Source organism: Ambystoma mexicanum, chromosome 10 (genome assembly GCF_040938575.1).
Source record: "Ambystoma mexicanum isolate Mex_15411 chromosome 10, UKY_AmexF1_1, whole genome shotgun sequence".
Lineage (NCBI taxonomy): Eukaryota > Metazoa > Chordata > Amphibia > Caudata > Ambystomatidae > Ambystoma > Ambystoma mexicanum.
Genome location: NC_090932.1, coordinates 740156995 through 740176612, shown reverse-complemented (window position 1 = coordinate 740176612; position 19618 = coordinate 740156995). Strand labels below are relative to the sequence as shown.

The 19618-nt window shown below is 46.8% G+C and overlaps 1 protein-coding gene across 1 annotated transcript in view; it reads right to left on the bottom strand.

Annotated features, from left to right (window-relative positions):
• Window positions 1-5060: 5060 nt before the first annotated feature.
• SELENOT (selenoprotein T) overlaps window positions 5061-19618 on the bottom strand; it is a 188257-nt gene continuing 173699 nt past the window's right edge. Inside the window, exon 6 of the mRNA XM_069618379.1 lies at window positions 5061-5681. The gene's annotated coding sequence lies outside the window, so the exon portion shown is untranslated. The remainder of the gene's footprint in view (window positions 5682-19618) is intronic.

Sequence of the window (19618 nt, the reverse complement as noted above, 5' to 3'; positions counted from 1 at the left end):
AGAACGTTACCAGTCAAGTAACTTGTTCTTCAAATGGATTGTGTCCAACTTATTCCTCATCTTAGACTCCCAAAGCAGTGTAAAGGTTTTTTGGAGGAGGGAGAGATCTATATATCTATATCTAATTTTTTTATATAGCTGAATACAGTGTACTGCTTTACCAAAAGCAACCACTTCAGAGTGAGAAGCATCCAGATTGTAGAATTTAGAAAATGTGTGCAGCGAAGACCAAGTCGCCGCTTCACAAATAGATTTGATGGGAACACCTCTTTGAAGGGCTGTCGAAGAGGCTATACCTCTGGTTGAATGGGCCCTCAAGCCTTCTGGTGGATCTTTGCCTGCCAATCTGTAGCATGAAGCACAATTCAACGTGATAGGGTTTGTTTTGACACCGATTGACCCAACTTCCTTCCAGTGCAGCCAATGAAATGTTGATTGTCCACTCTAAGCTTGGAGAGCCTAGAAATGTAAATGCTTAGAACTCTTCTCAGGACCAGCCTGTGCAATCTTTCGTCCTCCTTGCTGTGATGAGGTGGAGGATAGAACACAGGCAGAATGATCTTCCGATTCAAATGGAAATCAGACAACTTTAGGTAAGAATGAGGGTTTAACCCACAATACAACCCTGTCCTTGTGGAACACAGTATAGGGTGGCCCAGAAGACAGTGCCTGCAACTCGCTCACTCTTCGTGCAGATGTTAAAGCAACCAAGAAAACAGTTTTCAACGTTAGTAATCTTAATGGACATGTGTGCAAAGGTTCAAAAGGGGCACACAAACTTTAGAACCAGATTAAGGTCCCAGATTGGGACTTGGAAAGAAGGAAGGAACACATTGGTGAGTCCCTTTAAGAATTGTATTATCCAAAAGGAATTTTAAAGTAGGAACATTCTTCCTAACAGCGCTTGAAAATGGAAAGCGCTGCAAGATAACCTTTAATGGTCCCACCATTGAGACCTCTATGTGCCAGTGATAAGAGTAAAGATAACACTTTCAGGATAGAACACAGAAAAAGGATCAACATTCTTTTCCTTGCACCAGTTGCAAAACTTCATCCAACAGCAACAGTACAAAGATTTTGTTGCTGGCCTTCTTGCCGAAAGCAACACCTCCTTGGCGTCACCTGGAAGGTCCCAATCCTTGTATCTCAGCCTTTCAGATACCAAGCATGAAGGATGAGAGTCCCGACCTCTGGATGGAGAACCTGGCCCTCCTTTTGTGAGAGAAGGTCCTCTCTCTGAGGAAGACTTAACAGCAGATGGACATGTCTAGAAGGTCCGCGTACCACATTCTCCTGGCCCAATCCAGGGCAATTAGGATGATGCGGTTTCCGAACCGGCTCAATCTCCTGATGACTTGAGGAATGAGGGGATCATAGGGAATGCGTATAGCAGTGGGAAGTTCCACTCAACCATGAAAGCGTTCCCTATGGCTCCTTTTGGGGGAAATTCCCCTGAGCAAAACCTTTGGCACTTTCTGTTGATTACAGTCACAAACAGGTCTACTTGAGGGATTCCCCAAATGGTGAAGATCTCTTGAAGGACTTTCTGAGCCAGTTCCCACTCGTGGGACAGTACTCTGCCTGCTCAGAGCGTCCGCCGTCATATTCTCCTCCCCGGCTAGATGAACTGCCGATAAGGAGATTCCTTTCAGAATTGCCCAATACCACAGCCACATTGCCTTTCTGCACAGGAGGTAGTGACCCTACTACACTTTTGTTTAGGTAATGCATGGCCACTGTGATGTCCGTCATTATCAGGACATTTTTTCCCCATACAGATGACAGAAAAGCCTTCAGCGCTAGTCTGATTGCTCTCAGCTCCAAAAGGTTGATGTGTAGTTTGGGCTCCGATGGAGACCAACGACCGTTGATTGTCAGATCGTTGGCATGAGCTCCCCACCCCATGAGTTAGGCGTCCGTCACTACTGTAATCTCCGGCCATGGTTGCAAAAAAATTCTCCCCTTTTAGGATTTTCTCTGTGCAAGTTCAGCACAGAAGATCCTGCCGAACCTTGTTCGGAATCTGAAGGAGATCAATCATTTGTCCTGAGAATTGGGACAATTGAGTCTTTAGAGCCCATTGAAGTGATCTCATCCTCTGGCATGCTTATAGCACCAGGAAAATACAAGCTGCCATGAGGCCAAGCAACCTCAAGAAGTCGTAGGCGTGGAGATTTTGGGCATTTTGAAATTTAGAAACCAACTGAATAATGTCTTGAGCCCTCGACTTGGGAGGCCAGCGCTTTCCCAAGGATGTGTCTAATACAGCCCTAATGTACTGGAGCTGTTGGGAAGGTGTCATTTGTGACTTCTTGAAATTGAGGCAGAAGCCCAGTCTGGAGGAAGTGGTAGGTGACTTTCAGAGGATTCAGTGCTTGCTCGGCAGAATGCACCCTGATCAACCAATCGTCCAGGTAAGGGTAGATGTGATGACATGAAAATAAGCATCCTGAAAGTGCAATGACACCAACCAATCCTGAAGTTGAAGGGCCTGAAGGATCTGAGAAAGGGACCATCTTGAACTTGTCCTTCCTGAGGAGCTTGTTCAAGTCTCTTAAGTCCAAGATGGGTCTCAGTCCTCCATCCTTTTCGGGAATCAAAAATATGGGTAGTACCATCACTTGTTCTCCGCTACAGGTATTGGTTCTATAGCACCTTTCTCTAGCGGGGTTAAGACTTCCTGCTGTAGGAGCGGATCTGGAAACTTCAAAGAGTGTCCCCGGTGGATTGCTTTGAGGCTGCGTTAGGAAAGGAAGGTAGTAACCTTGGGCTGTTATTTCTAGAGCTCAAACATCTAAAGTAATGGCTCGCCATTCTTGCAGATGCTGGGTCAGCCTGCCTCCCACAGGTGTCTTGTGATGCAAGTCCTCAAAGTGGTTTTGTGGCGGCTGCTGATGGTAAGGAAGCTGAAGCTGGCTTAGCACGTTTACCTCGTCCACCTCCGACTGGCCATCCACATGAGGCGTAATAACGATAGGATTGTCCCCTCCAAGATTGTCCTGAAGCACAAATAGGCTGAGGTTGCCAAACAGCATCTTCTAAGGACTTGGCAGCCGCTTTAGAGGTCTGCAACCTCTCAAGGCTCTCGTCAGCCTTGTTGCTGAAAAGTTGAGATCCGTCAAAAGGCATGTTCAAAAGACGGTATGTTCCCCTGGTTCTGGTTTTGCCCAATTTTCGGCCACCCTATTTTGTAAGGCTACATAGAAGGGTAAAATCGGATCTTCGGTGGGGCCCTGATCTAGTATGTCAGTGAGGTCATCCTGGATGAACTGAGTTGGTGGTCTAACACATCCTAAATATTCCACCACCTTTGTCATCAGTTGTCAATATGAGGGACTGGTATGTTCCCCTGGTTCTGGTTTGCCAAATTCTGTCTCAGGTGATGTGTCAACTCCACTTGCATTATGCAAAGTTTCCACCAAATCCCCATTCTGCTTTCCTCAGAAATTAAATATTCAGGGACATGACGTGTGACATACTCTAGGCCAAAAGCAACATCCTCCTCCTCAGACCTTTCTTGTTCTTCAAAAATTGAAGACAAGATTAAAAAAAAATCTTTCCATGGCAGATGCTTATACATTTTTTTCTGGAGGGGCTGTTACAGTGGAGCCTGAAGGCTTTGCAGCTTTTTCTTTTGCTGCTATTTTGTCAGTTTGACTGAACTGGAGCCTTTGAACCAATGGGCACCAAAGGCTTTGGGGTTGACGTCGACAAAGGCGTCGATGAAATTACAGTCGACGGAGCTGGCTTCGAAGGTGTTTAGACGCTCTTCGAAGGCTCATCCTTCAAGGTGTCGGGTTCCAGACGGCGATGACCTTGAGCGGTCGACTTGAGCGATCTTTATCACTCAGGATCCTGGCTGGTTCCTGATCTTTTCTCCTTCGATCACCCAGGCACGCGAGTGTCGGAACGGCAACGCTCTCGGCCGGCTTCCGAGGAAGGTGCGGACCAAAGCTTAGCCTTTTCATAAACCTTTTCAAAATGTTTAATTCTAAATGCTTCCCATTCTTCAGAAGAAGGTTTTGTGGGGCATTTCATTTTCTTGAGGGATTCGTCAGAAGACTAGGTGGCAGGGGATCGGTGGCGTCTCTTAAGACTTCGTCAAAGACAAAGTGGTGGGACCCACTTTGGGACCTAGACCTAGGTCTTTGCCTTTCACGTCGAGGAGATTTCTCCTCATGGGTTCTCGACTCAACGCTTTGACCTACCTGTAGCTTTCCCTTCCTCTCTCGCAAGGCCTTGCCCGTCATAGCCCGACACTGCACAGGCCTCCGTGTCGTGCTTTTCGCCGAGGACCCAGACATTCTCAGTGCGGATCCGTGATCGACATTTTGGAACCGCAAGTTTTACATTTCTTGAACCCAGACCGCGGGGTAGTTGGGGTCAACAATGAGGACATCTCGAATATCTTCACAATAACTGCGTCACAGAACTATCGAGGCACTCAGAGTCTCCGAAAGAAACATGTACTGCGGAAAAAGTAGCTGAGGCCAACGGGCACCGCGCGTGCTACTTTTATACCTAATGAGGTCACCCTCGACTGACGCCTCGGAGGGACCTCGACGACATTGACACACGGCACCCTCTGATGAGAAAACATTTCCAAAACTGGCCGAATACATCCAAGATGAGGAATACGTTAGAGGACACAATCCATTAGAATGTCAAATTTTACCATATTACAAGCCTTTAAGGTTACCTTATGCTACACCAGGCAATTAGACCAATGCAAGTGTTTATGCCAACATTGATGCATTCTCCGCATCGAGATTGTTCTCATATTCTAATCATAAAAATGTGCAGATTAATTAGGATCTGGGGAAAACGAATAATTTTTTCATAGTAGCATGGAGTAATACAACAGTCTTTGCTCCAACTCCCCACCTGTTTTTTGTACAAGGTTATAGCTAAACAGTACTCGGGATGCCTACCATGCATACATTGTCAAGATTAAAGTGTCTAAACAATCCCTCTATCACTTTTTAAACATAACTTCTGGTCTCTTCTAAATGTAGAATAGTTATAAATGCCAATTTAAATAAAAATCCACAGTTCAATAGTGAGACTTAGCTGGGCAACATTTTAATAGTGATATCATTTAATTTCTGTGGTCAAAAAATGGTGTCATTACTTAGCATATCATTTACTTTATAAATTAGTATATAATATACGGTACATAATTGCATCATAGTTTTAAAAATATGCAGCACAAACCAAGTCAGGTATTTTTGATAAACCAGCTGTCATGTACATAAAACAGCCATCGGGATCATTCAATTTATTCCTATAGCTTCAAATAAAAACTATACAAGAATAAATTAATATAAAAATGATAACGTCTTACACAAAAATCCTTCAGGAATTGCATTTGAAGTCGAACAAGACCAGGAAATAAAAATACAATTAATGCCAGCATTGTTATTGTAACTGAGTATTTTAAATTAAACAGCATATTATATATCTCCTTAAAAGGATAAAACTATACAGAATTTTATTGCACTCTGTAGGTGGCAAGAATGCAGGGGGGTATGCCAGCATTGAGGCAGTCTTTCACCAATGTCTTCAAGAGGAACAGCGAGGCTGCAAGGAAGAACATCCAGCCTGCACCAACAGCATCTGTCTTCAGTGCAGGCCTTCATAAATTTCAGTCACGCTGCTGCCTTAAATATCCACTGATAGGTCTGCAAAATAAAATGAATTACATTTAAAACATGGAAGAGAAATATACTTGGTGTCTACAGCAGCACGATTACCTGAAATTTTAAGATATATATGGGATACATTACTCACCGTAATCGTATTTCTGATGCTTGTATCTGCTTAGATTCACATGCTGTGCATAGGCCGACATCTAGTGGAAGCTGCGGAGTATTACAGTTTGTTTTTCGAAACTCGAAAATGGGCGTCGACACAGGCGTGCCAGTAATACTATCCCTAGTGTGACGTCCACTGTACCCAAGATCCCTCACGCGTCTAGGATCCTCAGATTGTATTTTTTCTGACATGAGGAAGCATGAGGAGTAGCGTGAGTACAGATAATCCAAGCAGATAGACAGAAGATAAGACTACCAGCAATCATGCGCCTTCTCTCGGAGGGGAGGAAGGGTGGGTCGCATGTGAATCTAAGCAGATACAAGCATCAGAAATATGATTACGGTGAGTAATGTATCCCTTCTGAGGCTTGTGGAATCTGCTTAGATCACATGCTGTGCATAGATTAGCGAGCAGTACCAGAAGAAGGAGGTGGGATGTGAGAAGAGTCATGAGCAAACAGGTGTCTCAGAACCGCTTGTCCCACTTGTGTATCTGTCTTGGAATGAGTGTCAATGCAGTAATGCTGAGTAAAAGTGTGAATAGAGCTCCAAGAACCTGCTTTGCAAATGGTGTCGAGGGGAACATTTGCAATGAAAGCCAGAGTGGCCCCAATGCCTCTAGTAGAGTGGGCTCTTGGCGTAAAAGGCAGAGTTTTTTCAGAAAGAGAGTAACACAGCTGTATACAGTTGATAATCCACTTCGAGATAGCGCCTTTAGAGACGCGATCTCCCTCTATGCCTGTAGCTACGGAGACAAACAGTTGATCTGTTTTCCTTAGCGGTCTGGTTTTGTTTACATAGTAGAGGACCGCCCTACGCACATCTAGGGTGTGTAGTTTCACCTCAGCCGAGCTTTGCGGGTTCTGGAAGAAGCCGGAAGCTCGATGGACTGGTTTACATGGAATTTAGATATAAATTTAGGTGAGAACCTAGGGTGTGTGCGTAAAACCAGTTTGTCTTTGTGGATAGTAAAGAAAGGATCCTGCACTGACAGCCTGAATTTCACTGACCCTTCCTATAGAGGTAATGGCTACTAAGAAGGCAGTTTTATAAGTCAGGTGTTTGAGACTACTTTTATGCATGGGTTCGAAAGGGGGGCCCATGAGCTTAGCTAGCACCACATTAAGGTCCCATCCTGGCGGTGGGTTAGAAATAGGAGGGTGAAGTCTCTTTACTCCTTCCATGAAGGCTTTAACTACTGGTACTTTCCACCACGACACCTTGTTATGGGATGTGGTGTAAGCCGAGAGGGCAGCCAGGTGTACTTTCAGAGAGTTAAAAACCAATCCTGCATCCAGCAGGTGGAGCATGTATGTCACAATGTTGGAAGGAGTGCAATCAACCGGGTTGATTTGTTTATTCTGGCACTAAATAACAAATCTCTTCCACTTGTCAAAGTAACAGTGCCTTGTGTTTGGTTTCCTGGATTCTTTTAGGATGTCCATACACCTCTGTGGTAAATTGAGATGTCCAAACTCTATGACCTCAGGAGCCATGCTGCCAGGTTCATTGAATTGAGTTGCTGGTGCACTGTTTGACCTTGTTGCTGGGACAGTAGGTTGTACCAGGCTGGGAGTTTGATGGGCTCGCACACCGCCATCCTGCGTAGGTGTGGAAACCATGGTTGTCTCGCCCACATGGGAGCAACTAGGATGAGCATCATCAATTCCTTGTTCATCTTGTACACTACCTTCCTGATGAGAAGAGTTGGTGGAAAAGCATACGCAAACATCCCTGACCAGTTCATCCACAGGGCGTTCCCTTGGGAGTCTGGCTGGGGGAACCTGGATGCAAATCCTGGGCATTGTTTGTTTTCGCTTGTGGCGAATAAGTCTATAGTGGGGAAACCCCACTGAGAGAAGAGATCTTCTACGATCTCTCTGTGAAGGACCCATTCGTGTTCTTCTGGGAGGGTGTCTCTGCTTAGAGCATCCGCTAGGGAATTGAGCTCCCCTGGAACATGTTGCGATGACAGGAAGATGTTCCGTCTGAGTACCCATATCCAGATTTTCTGGGCAAGCTTGGACAGATTTGGCGAACGAGTCCCTCCTTGCTTGTTCAGATAGAACATGGCTGTCGTGCTGTCCGTCCGGATCTGCACCGACAAGTTTATTAGATGGGGCTCGAACGCCCGAAGCGCTCTGAATACTGCCAGAAGCTCTAGCAGGTTGATGTGGTTCTTGGCTACTGAGTGAGACCAGAGACCCTGAGCTGTGTGGTGGAGATGGTGAGCTCCCCACCCAGTCAGGCATGCATCTGTAGTCACCACTGCCTGTACTTCGGGATCGTAAAAGGGTTTTCCCCTTGCGAGATTTTCTCTTGTCCACCAGTGTAGGCTCTGTACAAGTGTTGGCGAAACGACCACTAGATCGTCCCACTGACCACTTGCCTGAGACCACTGTTTCGCCAACCATTCCTGCATAGGACGCATGCGCAGTCGCGCATGGGGGACCAGGTAAATGCATGACGCCATCATGCCCAGTAACCGCATTGCTTTGCGTACCGTTATTTGTTGACCGGACTGATAATGTGGAATTTGCAGTAGTATATTCCGAATTCTCTCTTCCGAAGGGAAGGTCAACCCTTCTGAGTATCTAGGATTGCTCCCAGGAACTGTTTTGAGGTGCTTGGCACTAGGCTTGACTTCTTCTCGTTGATTGAGAAGCCTAATTCGTGGAGGAGGTCGATAGTCCTTTGAATGTTTGTCCTGCAAATTCCTGGGGTTTCCCCCGTTATGAGCCAGTCGTCCAGATAAGGGTACACTGGGATTGCCTCCCTGCGTAGGTGTGCAGCTGCCACCGCCAGTACCTTGGTGAATACCCTGGGTGCTGAAGCTATCCCGAAGGGCAGTACCTTGAATTGGTAGTGGCGACTGTCCACCTTGAAGCGCAAGTACTTTCTGTGCGCCGGGAGCATGGAAATATGAAAATAAGCATCTTTCATATCCAAGGTTGCCATGTAATCCCCCTTTTTTAGGAGGGGGATTACCTCTTGTAGCGTGGTCATACGGAATTTTTGGGGCTTGACATACTTGTTGGCAGGCCGTAAGTCCAGTACTGGGCGCATTGTCAAATCTTTCTTTGGCACAAGGAAGTAAGTTGAATAGATACCCTTGTTTACCTGGTGTCCTGGGACGAGTTCTATCGCGTCCTTTTCTAGCAGAATGGCAATCTCCTCGAGAAGGATCTTCTGATGTTCTAAGGAGTGTACTCTTTGTCGTGGAGGATGGTTCCGGGGACGCTGCAGTAATTCTATACAATATCCTGTGGACACTGTTGACAGCACCCATCTGTCCGAGGTGATCCCTTCCCAAGCCTGGGTGAAGTTGGAAATGTGTCCCCCTACTGGGGTTGCGTGAGAAGGGACCCTGAACTGAGCGTCACTGCTTTTGTGGGGCCGTGCCACCTCCCTTGTTGGGGCTGCCTCTGCCTCTTCCACGCCCTCTCTTGTTACCCCTGCCGTAACTTTGGGTAGACTGCTGGCTGTTGTTCCACTGTGTACCCTGTACCTGGGCATAGTTGCCTCTGTGAATTTTGGCCGCGTGGGCGACGAAAATTACTATTCCCCCTCTGGTTAGGGGGTTTGTTGGTTAGTTGGCCAAGGGATTTCAGTGTCTCGTATTCGTCCCTGGCGTTTTTAAGTGCGTCTTCGACCGCTTTCCCAAACAATAGATCGGGTTCCACCGGCTTGTCTATTAATGAAGCCTGAGTTTCTGTTTTGAACCCCGACTGCCGTAACCACGCAAGTCTTTTGATAACAGTACCTTCTGCTATCAATCTTCCTGCGTTGTCCGCGGCGTCGAAAGTTGCTTTTAATATGCAACCAGACACGGCTCTCCCTTCTGCCGAGATCCGAGCCAATTGGCCCTTTAACGGTTCAGGAGCAGATGCTATGAGCGCCGCGACCTCTTCCCATTGATGGCAGTTGTAGCTGGCCAACAGGGTGGTGGAGTTAGCAATCCTTGCTTGGTAGGCGGACGTTGAGGCTACCTTCCTGCCAAACCCGTAAAGTTTCTTGCTCTCCTTGTCGGGAGGAGCTTCTGATGAAGATAAGGGTGTTCCAGCCCTCTTCCGAGTGTTGGTAACAACTAGGGAGTCTGGTTTAAGATGTCCTCTTATATAGAGAGGGTCAGACTGGGCTGCCCGGAAAAGCTTTTCGACCCTGGGGTTGACTGCTCTGGTGAGGTTCGGGTTCACCAGGGACGGATCTATTCTTCGTTGGATGGATTTAAGGATAGGGATGGTCTGAGCGACCGGCCTCCTCTCTCCCACCAACTCTTCTGCGAAGTCCCTTTCCTCCTGTACACCGTGGGTGTCGATGTGAAAATGTTCTGCCGCGCGAGCGAGAACCTCATTAAGGAGGGGCTGGTTATCGACTGGCGAGTCGGTAACTGGGGCTTCGTTCTCTACCGGGGAATCTACTCTGTAAATTTCCTGCTCATCTTCTCCCTCCTCCTGATCCTCATCATCCGCATAGTATTCCGTCCCGGCTTGTTCCTCCATAATTTCAAACTCCTGGTCCCCCTCAGGGAATGGAGTAGAGTAAGGCTGCACCTCGAAGGGTTCAGGTCTTTCGAACCGGGCCTTTTTACTTAGGGGGATAGGATCAGTGGAACCTGAGGGTGTGGCCCTGTGAGGGTCATACGAGAGGAAATGCTCTGGATTCTTGTCGTAGAAATCAGCCAAGGAAGACATCCTTGACATGACCCTGTCTATGTCTTCACTGGACCATTCTTTGGAACAGGGTATGACTTTAGTAGGCAATTTAGGGGACTTATCAAGGGTACCCTTGCTGGATGTTGATCTCTCAGTAGACTTGTATTTATCTGTTTGCTTAGGGGGGAAGGATGGTCGTACAGGAGTGGAAGAATGTGCTTTCCGCTGTTTCCCCCCCTCCCCGTGCGTGGAAAAATGTTTTCCCTGTCCCTTGGAGGCCTCGGAGACTTTCGACGCCTGGCGTCGAGGATCGGGAGAGGTATCTGTGTTTTTCGAGCGTGGGGCCTCGCTGGTGTTAACTACGGGCTCCGTCTCTTGGAGCGCGGCCTGGGGGTGGAAGTCGTCTTCGTCCTCCGACGATCGAACTTCCGTTAGTCTAGGGAGCGAGGCACTCTTGGCAAGAGTGGATGATTGCCTTGCGTCATGAGGCGATCTCGATCGAGAGCGCCCAGAGGACACAGAACAGTCCGACTCGATCTGTGCCTCTTTCCGAGAAGTCGACGTCGTCGAGGTTCGGTTGGACTTAGTGTGCTTAGTGTGTGTAGGGTGTGTAGCGCTTGCGTCGCCGGGGGTCTTCCCCATAGCCGCCCTGCCGGACGACCTTCCGAGGTCGGGGACCTGCGCTCGGCTGTCTTTCGATGCCGTAATGCCCTCGCCGTCCGAAATTACGGCGTCGCTGCCATCGCTGAAGGCGCCCTCCGCTGCCATGGCCGCCTGCCTGGCGTGGTGGGCCCAACGCTTAGTCGAACGGTCCTTAAGTGTCTTAGGTTTAAACCTACTACACGCTCTGCAGTTCGCTTCGGGGTGGTCCCTCGGCAAGCAGAGATTGCACGTGGCGTGCCTGTCGACCCAAGGGTATTTGCGGTTGCACTTGGGGCAGAATTGGAAAGGGGTACCCTCCATACGCACCTAAAGGCAGCGGGCTGGTAAGTGTATGAAATATATAAGATAAGGTGTACTTATATACCAAGAGTGAAGAGTATGTACCACCCCCCACTCTCCCTACTTGCAGGGCCGAGGCCAGCGGCCTACCAGGCCGGGGCCGAGGCCAGCGGCCTACCAGGCCCGGGCCGAGGCCAGCGGCATTCCGAGGCCCAGATCCGTCGTGCGGCAGCCGACGGTCGATGTCTTCTCCAGCCGTCGTCGAGTGTCGACGTTGGGGTGGGGAAGGATGTCAATAAAGAATTATAATTTTCAATTAGCAAAAGTATGGCTAAGGCCAGGGGACTCCGCAAGATGCTTCCGACCAGTATGGCGGAAAAAAAACAATCTGAGGATCCTAGACGCGTGAGGGATCTTGGGTACAGTGGACGTCACACTAGGGATAGTATTACTGGCACGCCTGTGTCGACGTCCATTTTCGAGTTTCGAAAAACAAACTGTAATACTCCGCAGCTTCCACTAGATGTCGGCCTATGCACAGCATGTGATCTAAGCAGATTCCACAAGCCTCAGAAATATATATTTATATATCAGCAATATGACAACAACAAATAGCCTTCAAATGCATCAGCTTATCTTCATTAAACGTCAATCAGCAGTGGCAGACGGCCCTAGGGTCAAAACTATGCTCTCGCCACGCAATCCTTGAAGGCAGCAAACCAAAATTAAACAGGGACACACTTTGCACTCCAAACACCCTCTAAAAGTTCCAATACCCAATAAACTAGAATATTAAGTGGAAAATAAAGCAATCAAATCAGAGCTGAAACAATTGCAGCATAGAGAGTAAGCACGTTTACTTCATTCACATGTATATAATTTATACAATTTGTCCATAGCCTCAGAAACGTATCCAGGGTGTCATTTAAAGCAACTACCTTTGCCGCCCTGCACCTTCCCGGACTGTAACCTATCAGAAGGACAAGAGTGGTGCCCTCAGCAGTTTTCCACTTCAGTGCAAGGGTCATTTGAGTCTTTAACCCAAGCGTGAGTCTGCAGAGTAAAGAATTACTTAACCAAAACATTTTTTTACAATGAACAGGTCTTATCGCCTCCCTCATCTTACTCCCTCACCCAATCTTCCAAAAGCGCAGAATGTCAGAATCCATACTGCATTTGATAGAAACAAATAAAATCATATTTGGAACTAGATCTGAAAAAGCTGGAGGTATTGCCGGCATTCATTTTACATAATGCAGACTAGCAATAACAGCAAAGTTACAGTGGACCAAAACAGAATTGCTATAGTTGAAAAAAATAACTGCTAACACAACTGGTATTTGGCCTTAGACAATAGGACCATATGTCCGCAAAGCGTATATTTGTTACTGATTAAATTCAGAATAGACTAAAGGTCAGTGTTACTAGAAGACCCGTCTAATCAATTCATGAAACGGGTCCTTTGCTAGATCCAGTACAGTCAACCTTCTGCTCGGCTACACGGCCATACACTGTGCTTCAGCGAGGTGGTACTTAACATTTATTTTCCTTCCCCCAGTTTTCTTTTCACATAAATCAAGAAGTGGTCCTACCTACCTTCTCCACAGATGGGTGGAGAAAATCAAATTGAATTGTCGATGTGAGATGTTCTGTAAAATTCTATTTGGAGCGATCTAGGCTGTTTAGAAGGTCTGCCAGCCTGTTTGACATTTGGCATTCAACAGCCAGGATCACAGTCTTCCAAGGCTATCACTCGTTCGATCGTCTCTGCATTGTGAAAGCCTACAAATTCAAAACGCAACTGAAGGCCTTCATGCATATGCGGTTAGGGCTATGGTTACAGCTGTTGCATTCCAGAGAAATGCTGCCATGAAGATCAGCAACAAAGCTACCTTGGCCTCTGTTTTCTAGGAAACATTACTGCATGGATGTGGGTTGTGTGGCCTGTGCATGCTGCCTGAAGCAGGTACCCACCACAGATCCTCATTCACTCTCCCTGAGTGCACCTGAAAACATCGGTGGGACCGGTGCTGGTGCTGAAATCCCTGGTCGGTCTGCTTGCCTGTTCACTTGCCACTTTCAATGCTAAGTAGCAATCTTCTCTAGTACACAGTTCTAATGTCTTTGAGAGTTCCTCAAGATAAAAAAAAATATAAAGAAAAAAAGGCTTGCTGGCCCTTAGACTCCCTCCTAGGGTCTAGGTTTCTGGGAGGAACTTTTAACTCTACTTCGCCTCCTTAAGGCCTTTCTGAGGTTCCCCACTCCAGGGCCAAGTCCTGGCTCACTCCTGAGGATCCCCCAGGTTCCCCACTCCTGGGCCAAGTCCTGGCTCGCTCCTGAGGATCCCCCTCTCCAGGGGCTTAAGCTAACCTAACAAACATGTGAATGCTCCATCTTCATACACCTCTTATACATCCAAGTTAATTACCCTTAGTCACCAGTTCCTCTCACCTACAAACTGCATCACCCTAGCCAGGGCTTCGATACGATCCAAGCTGAACTACTGTAATGTACTCCTACTAGGGACATCAAATACTAACCTAGGCAAATTACAATTCATGCAAAATAAAGCTCTGCGAGCAGCTCTAGGGCAATATACATATAAAATCAGACCACATCTCTAGGAGAGAACCACTGGCCACCCATTTCGGCCAGAAGTATCTTCAAATCCCCTATGTGTTACCCATAAAGGCCTCACTAAGAAAGCCCCCGTTTACATCAACAATTCAATAATGAAAAAAGCATCCAACAGAACACTCATATCAAACAAAAACTCGCTCCTAGCAGTCCCTCACTACAAAAGCGCCAGAGCCTGTGGAAGTAGTTTTACAGTCATGGCCCCCAAACATTGGAATGCCCTACCCTTAAGCATCAAAAATGTAGACTTGTTCCAATACTTAAAAAACCTCCTGGGATTCCAAGATGGCAGCCGAGCCGGGTAGACGTGCACGAGCGTAGCTCCGTCCCCTAGCTCGGGCCGCGACAATAAAGAAATGTAATAAGCAGGCGCTGTGCCCTTCAAGACGAACCTTCCTTCATCGGGTAGAGAAAAGGGGGTGTAGAGGAGCCGAGACGAACAGATTGCGGGCGATCAAGAGGTCCGTCCCCCCCGGTCCTGACCCAGGACAGTCTTCCCGCCGGTGCAGGCCTGAGACGCCGTGCTGTCAGGCCGAGGGAGGTGCCTCTGGCGCGGGGCTAGTGAATACGCCGGAAACCGAGGAGCGAGTCCAGGAGGGGGACATCCGGACCTCCGCCGGAGTGCACCCCGAAGCGAACCAAGAATCTAGGCTGCGGTCCCCGCCCCGCAGGGAAGCAGTGAGAGAGGAGCAGGCGAACTCGGGAGGCCGCGGGAAAAGGGGGGGACCGGACGGGCGAGCAACCGCCTGGGAGAGGGAGGCGCCAGGCGGAAGGAATCGCACCCCAGAGCACACCAGCAGGGGAGCAGACGGCAAGGCCCAGCACACCGCGGCATATACAGACGGAACCCAATGATCCATCCGGCGCCGCAATAAGCAGGTACGACGATATTGCCCAGGCTCCTGTATTACTTCCAAGCTCTCCCCATCCGAATCCCAGTAACATTCAAGACCCTCTCTAAAATCATTACAAAATACATTTGGCAAAACAAAACACCGAGAATGTCCCAACAGGTGCTCACTGCACTTAAATCAGATGGAGGAATGGCGCTCCCCCACTTCAAAAAATACTACAAGGCGGCACAACTGTGGGTCCTACACGAATGGATCACAGACAACTCTGAAAAATGGTGGGAGGCACAGGACAGAGCGGTGGGAGGCACAGGACAGAGCCGTCGCAAGATCAAATCTGCTGGCTGACTGCACAAAGGTGGGTGATATGATAGAAGGCCAACAGATCAGAACCTTTTCAGATTGCCAGGAACTGCTGGGCCTCACGGAAAGGGATAGATACCAGTACGAGCAGCTCCACCACTGGCTCAACACCAAGAACAATAGCATGGACAAGGGACCTCACCCCATTTGAAACATATGTTAACCCAAACGGGGGGTGGGGGGGGAATTTGTCTCTGCACTCTACAAGTTTATAAACGCCCAAAAAGAAAAAATAACGTGGCAGTACATGAAAAAGTGGGAAGTAACCCTAGGGAAACAAATTGCTCGGGACCAATGGACATACCTCTGGCTAATCATCCCAAAATGGACACGTGCAGTTCAAACGAGGGAAGCTTGGACTAAAGTGAGGGTCCAATGGCACTATACGCCGGAGAGAATTCACAAAATGTTCCCTCCAACGCAAGGGAAATGCTGGAGGGGATGCGATTCCTTGGGAACCTGGAGACACATCTGGTGGGACTGTATAGTACTGCAACAATTTTGGACGGAAGTGAAAGCACAGATGCAGAAAATGTTCGAGGGCGCGGCCAACCTAGGAGAAGAGATATGGCTGTGCGGTATGTGGCGCCCCCCCCCCCCGAGAAGTCTTTTACGAAAACTCAATAACAGAACTTTATGGGATTCCTAATAGCAGCATGGCTAGCCATTGCGCAAAAATGGCAACAGAAGACCCCCCCCCCCCCCCCACTACACAAGAATGGCTCAGGAGGATCTGGAACTATGTAGCCATAGACTTCCTGCAATGCGACTATATACTGCAATGGTGCCCACACAACATCCGCATTCTTGATACGTTTACAGCTTAAAATGAACACATCCAAGGGTTGCAAAGACAATGCAAAGACGTTTAACCGGAAGGGAGGGGGGTGAGGTGGAGGGGTTTGTGGGACTATGTTGTGTCCCGATGTTTAAGTTTGAAGAAATGGCAAAAATATTCTTTAAAAAAAAAAAAACACACCTCCTAAAAACTTGGTTGTTCAATTTTAGACAAGCAATGCCCTAGACAAAACACCTTCTGTAGATAGTTGTAATTTCCTTTGTTGTCACTATTGGATTATGTATGCACCCTGAAGACTGTCTAAATCATAAGCGAGATTTCTAACTACACAGGAATACCCTTGGCTCTGGGCGTACAACAAATTGAATTAAATAAAATTGACAAACTTTACACTCCTGGATAGCAGAGTTTGCTGCAGTGGATTGTTCTCTCTGCTAAGGGAGTATATAATCTCCTTAGGTGATCAACAATTCTTGCCCCCTTCAGTTGAAACTTTGCTACTGTGTTTTCGGTTATGTTACCGAGAGGTGTCCAAACCCAGAGATCTAATAGTGTGCAATTCCTTCATCAGCAAATCAAGAGACTTAGGATGTCTCGATCTGTTCTGTAATTATCTATAAAATCAACACGTTCAATGTCGACAGTAACAAATGCATAAAGAGAGGTGGTTGAACAAAACCATCTTAGTGTGGTAGTTCGATTGAGGTTGATATTTCTATTTTCAAGCAATACACTTTCCAAAAGCAGTTGAGTGCCCTGAAAACTGCAATCTGTGTTACTGGTGGAGCGATCTGGGCAATATCTACCCTTCTCCGTAAGGGTACTGATGTATAGTTGGTGCAAAACAAGGTTCCCCCAAATACTCACTTACCTTAGAGCCCTTAAGAACACACTGCCCTACATTGTCTGATCTAAGGTATGAGCCCAGAATCCATCCATAAACCCCCACAATAGTGTAATGTAAATTTCCCCGATTCTGACTGAGCAGAGGGCAATGTTGGTGTAGGTGTTAAACTCCTTAGGCCATTTGAGTGGATGTCTGGGGATTCGGGGCCACAGGAGTGGGGATCAGCCAATGAGATGACCATCCTTGCAGTACAGATGGAATAGGAAATACAAGGCAAGTGTCGGACGAAATCGCAGCACCCAGGGACTTGGTATTATTTTTAACATCACTAGGTACCACCAAAGTAGTTGAGTGATTTTTCTATAATTGGGCCAGCTATAGAGCCAACCCACAGCAAATTTGAGCAACTGGGCGCTGAAGGTGGCGGTTGAGCAAGCCACTGTGCAGTCAGAGTGGGCAATTCTAACTGCCTCCCCCCAAGGTGGAGGTTAGGACACTAGAGGCCTGGCAGAAGAATCCAGTGGCTGCACGCTAGAAGCCTTAGTGTCCACCACCTCGAGCACTTCAATTATGTCAGAATCAGCCGCTTTTATTTGAGTTTAGATTTTGCTTGAAGATGCTTTAACAAATCACGCAAAAAGGTTTTAGAGACCGATCTGTTCTTTTCATGTAATTGTCTATTTTTTGATTTCCTAGTTTGTTTGCAAGGGGTCGGAGGGGCGGTCAGACTTTTGTTGGCATATGGTTGCATCAGACTCATTCCTAGAATGATTAACATTAGTCAAAGTGTTGTAGTTTATATCTGCTCTGGTAATGCTGGATACTACGCCCTCAAGAGGGGTTAGACCAACCTCAGCCATTACATCAACAATCATTAGGTTAGATGAGAGATTTCCTGAGTTGCCCAATACTATGAGGCAGACAGTAACAGTATGCACCACGTTAGAGGTTTTCGAGACAAGGGGCAACACTGCAAAAAAATAAAATAAAAATAAAGCAAGTACGTTCAGAAAGTAAACCCGGCCCCACCTTCCCTCAAGAAGTCTCAACAGGAACTACAAAGTCAAAAACTCCCTATTTTGAGGTGGCAGCCTTGTCGGCCTGTCCTGCCAATCCGTGATCTGGAAAGAAAATCCTTAGCCATATTATGAAGTTTAACATTCTCGAATTTAGAAATAAGTGATTCTAATAAAACCGAAGGCGATTTAGTTTCCATTTTTAGCCCTTCATACAATTTCAGACGAAGCTTCACATAATTAGAGGTCCTTAACCCCATTAAGATTTTTTAAGGGCTGCTGAAAGACTCTGGGGTTGCACACATGAAAATGAGGAGTCAGACAGGCACGTCACACCAGGTGAAAAGTCCAGAGAAGTAGTAGGCATACTAGTTGAGTCGTCTGCTTGAATCAGGGAAATAATTCTGGTATCCATCCTCTTACACCAGAGCTTAATTGCACAGGCTGCTCTGATTGAAGATATGCGTTTTCAGTTACAGAATGGAAAGCGGTTATGTTGCCATTATGAGAGCGAGAACTGGGTAAACCTTGATGTGAGGATGAATTAATCAAACTGCGCCTTCATGTGGTAGAAGAATTTAAAGCCAGGTTAAGATCTTAATTGAAAACGCCCATTCCAGAAGGCTGCAAATGCAAAGATGCAAATCCAGCATCCCAAAAAGAGGGTGGGGGTAATGGGGGTGCAAGTACAGGCTACAAAAACTACTTTAGCAAGGCCTTAGGCCTGAGTAGTGATGCAGTCACGTAGTTTTGTGACATCACAGGGCAATTCAAATATATAGTTGTGCCACAAATCGGAGTGGTCAGGCTGAGCACTGTCCATAAAAACCCATGTGCAGAGGGGTCATTGTTAGAGGGAACTTGGGTTAGCATAAATGGATTGTTAGGTAAAAGGGCAGGTAGTTGGGGCTGCTTTTTTATAGAGGTTGAATTGCATTAAGTGTCATTGTTAGTCGTAGGGGGCAGGAAAATGGCAATATTGGAGCCAGCCAGTGTTGAAAGTTGCATAGTATCATGGGTATACCGTCCTTTCTTCGCGGCACTTTTCATCGCAGGTTTTTTTACTGCGAATTTTTTCGAAAAAAACCACCTATTTTTTGGGGGGTTAAAAATTATATAAATGGGTGTAAGGGAATAAAAAAATATAAAGGGAGTGGTGGTTTGGGGGTATTCCCAACAAAAAAATGATTTTTTTCAACAAAAAAATCCACGGTAAAAATCCCTGCGATGAAAAATCCTGCAATTAAATAACAGAGCCATATCATGGTTTAGCTAAAGGCAGTCGTCAGAGCACAACTAATTGTTTTAAGAAGTATTTAATTATGGGCATGAAGTTGCTCTACATACAGCATGTGCCTTCCCAGACGATAAATTAATGAATACACAGTGATCGTGAACGGTCTATGCAGCTTTTAAATCGTGAAGATCGGGTACAGTTCTTAGGGAGAATTTTGAATTTATTGCAAAATTCCTCCCACCCTAGAGACGACCAGCTCTTTTGCTGAACTTTGGGACTTTGAACTTTTAAATTCTATGTGTTATCTGTGTTCGTTTCTTTTGGTTATGGAGACTGACAAACTCCATAGGCATCATCTTTTACATTGTGTCACACAGCACCTTCAGGGCAGTGGCACAGGGAAGTCTTTCAGATTTCATAATGGTTTAACTAACTTCTCTGGGATAAACTGTTTCCTG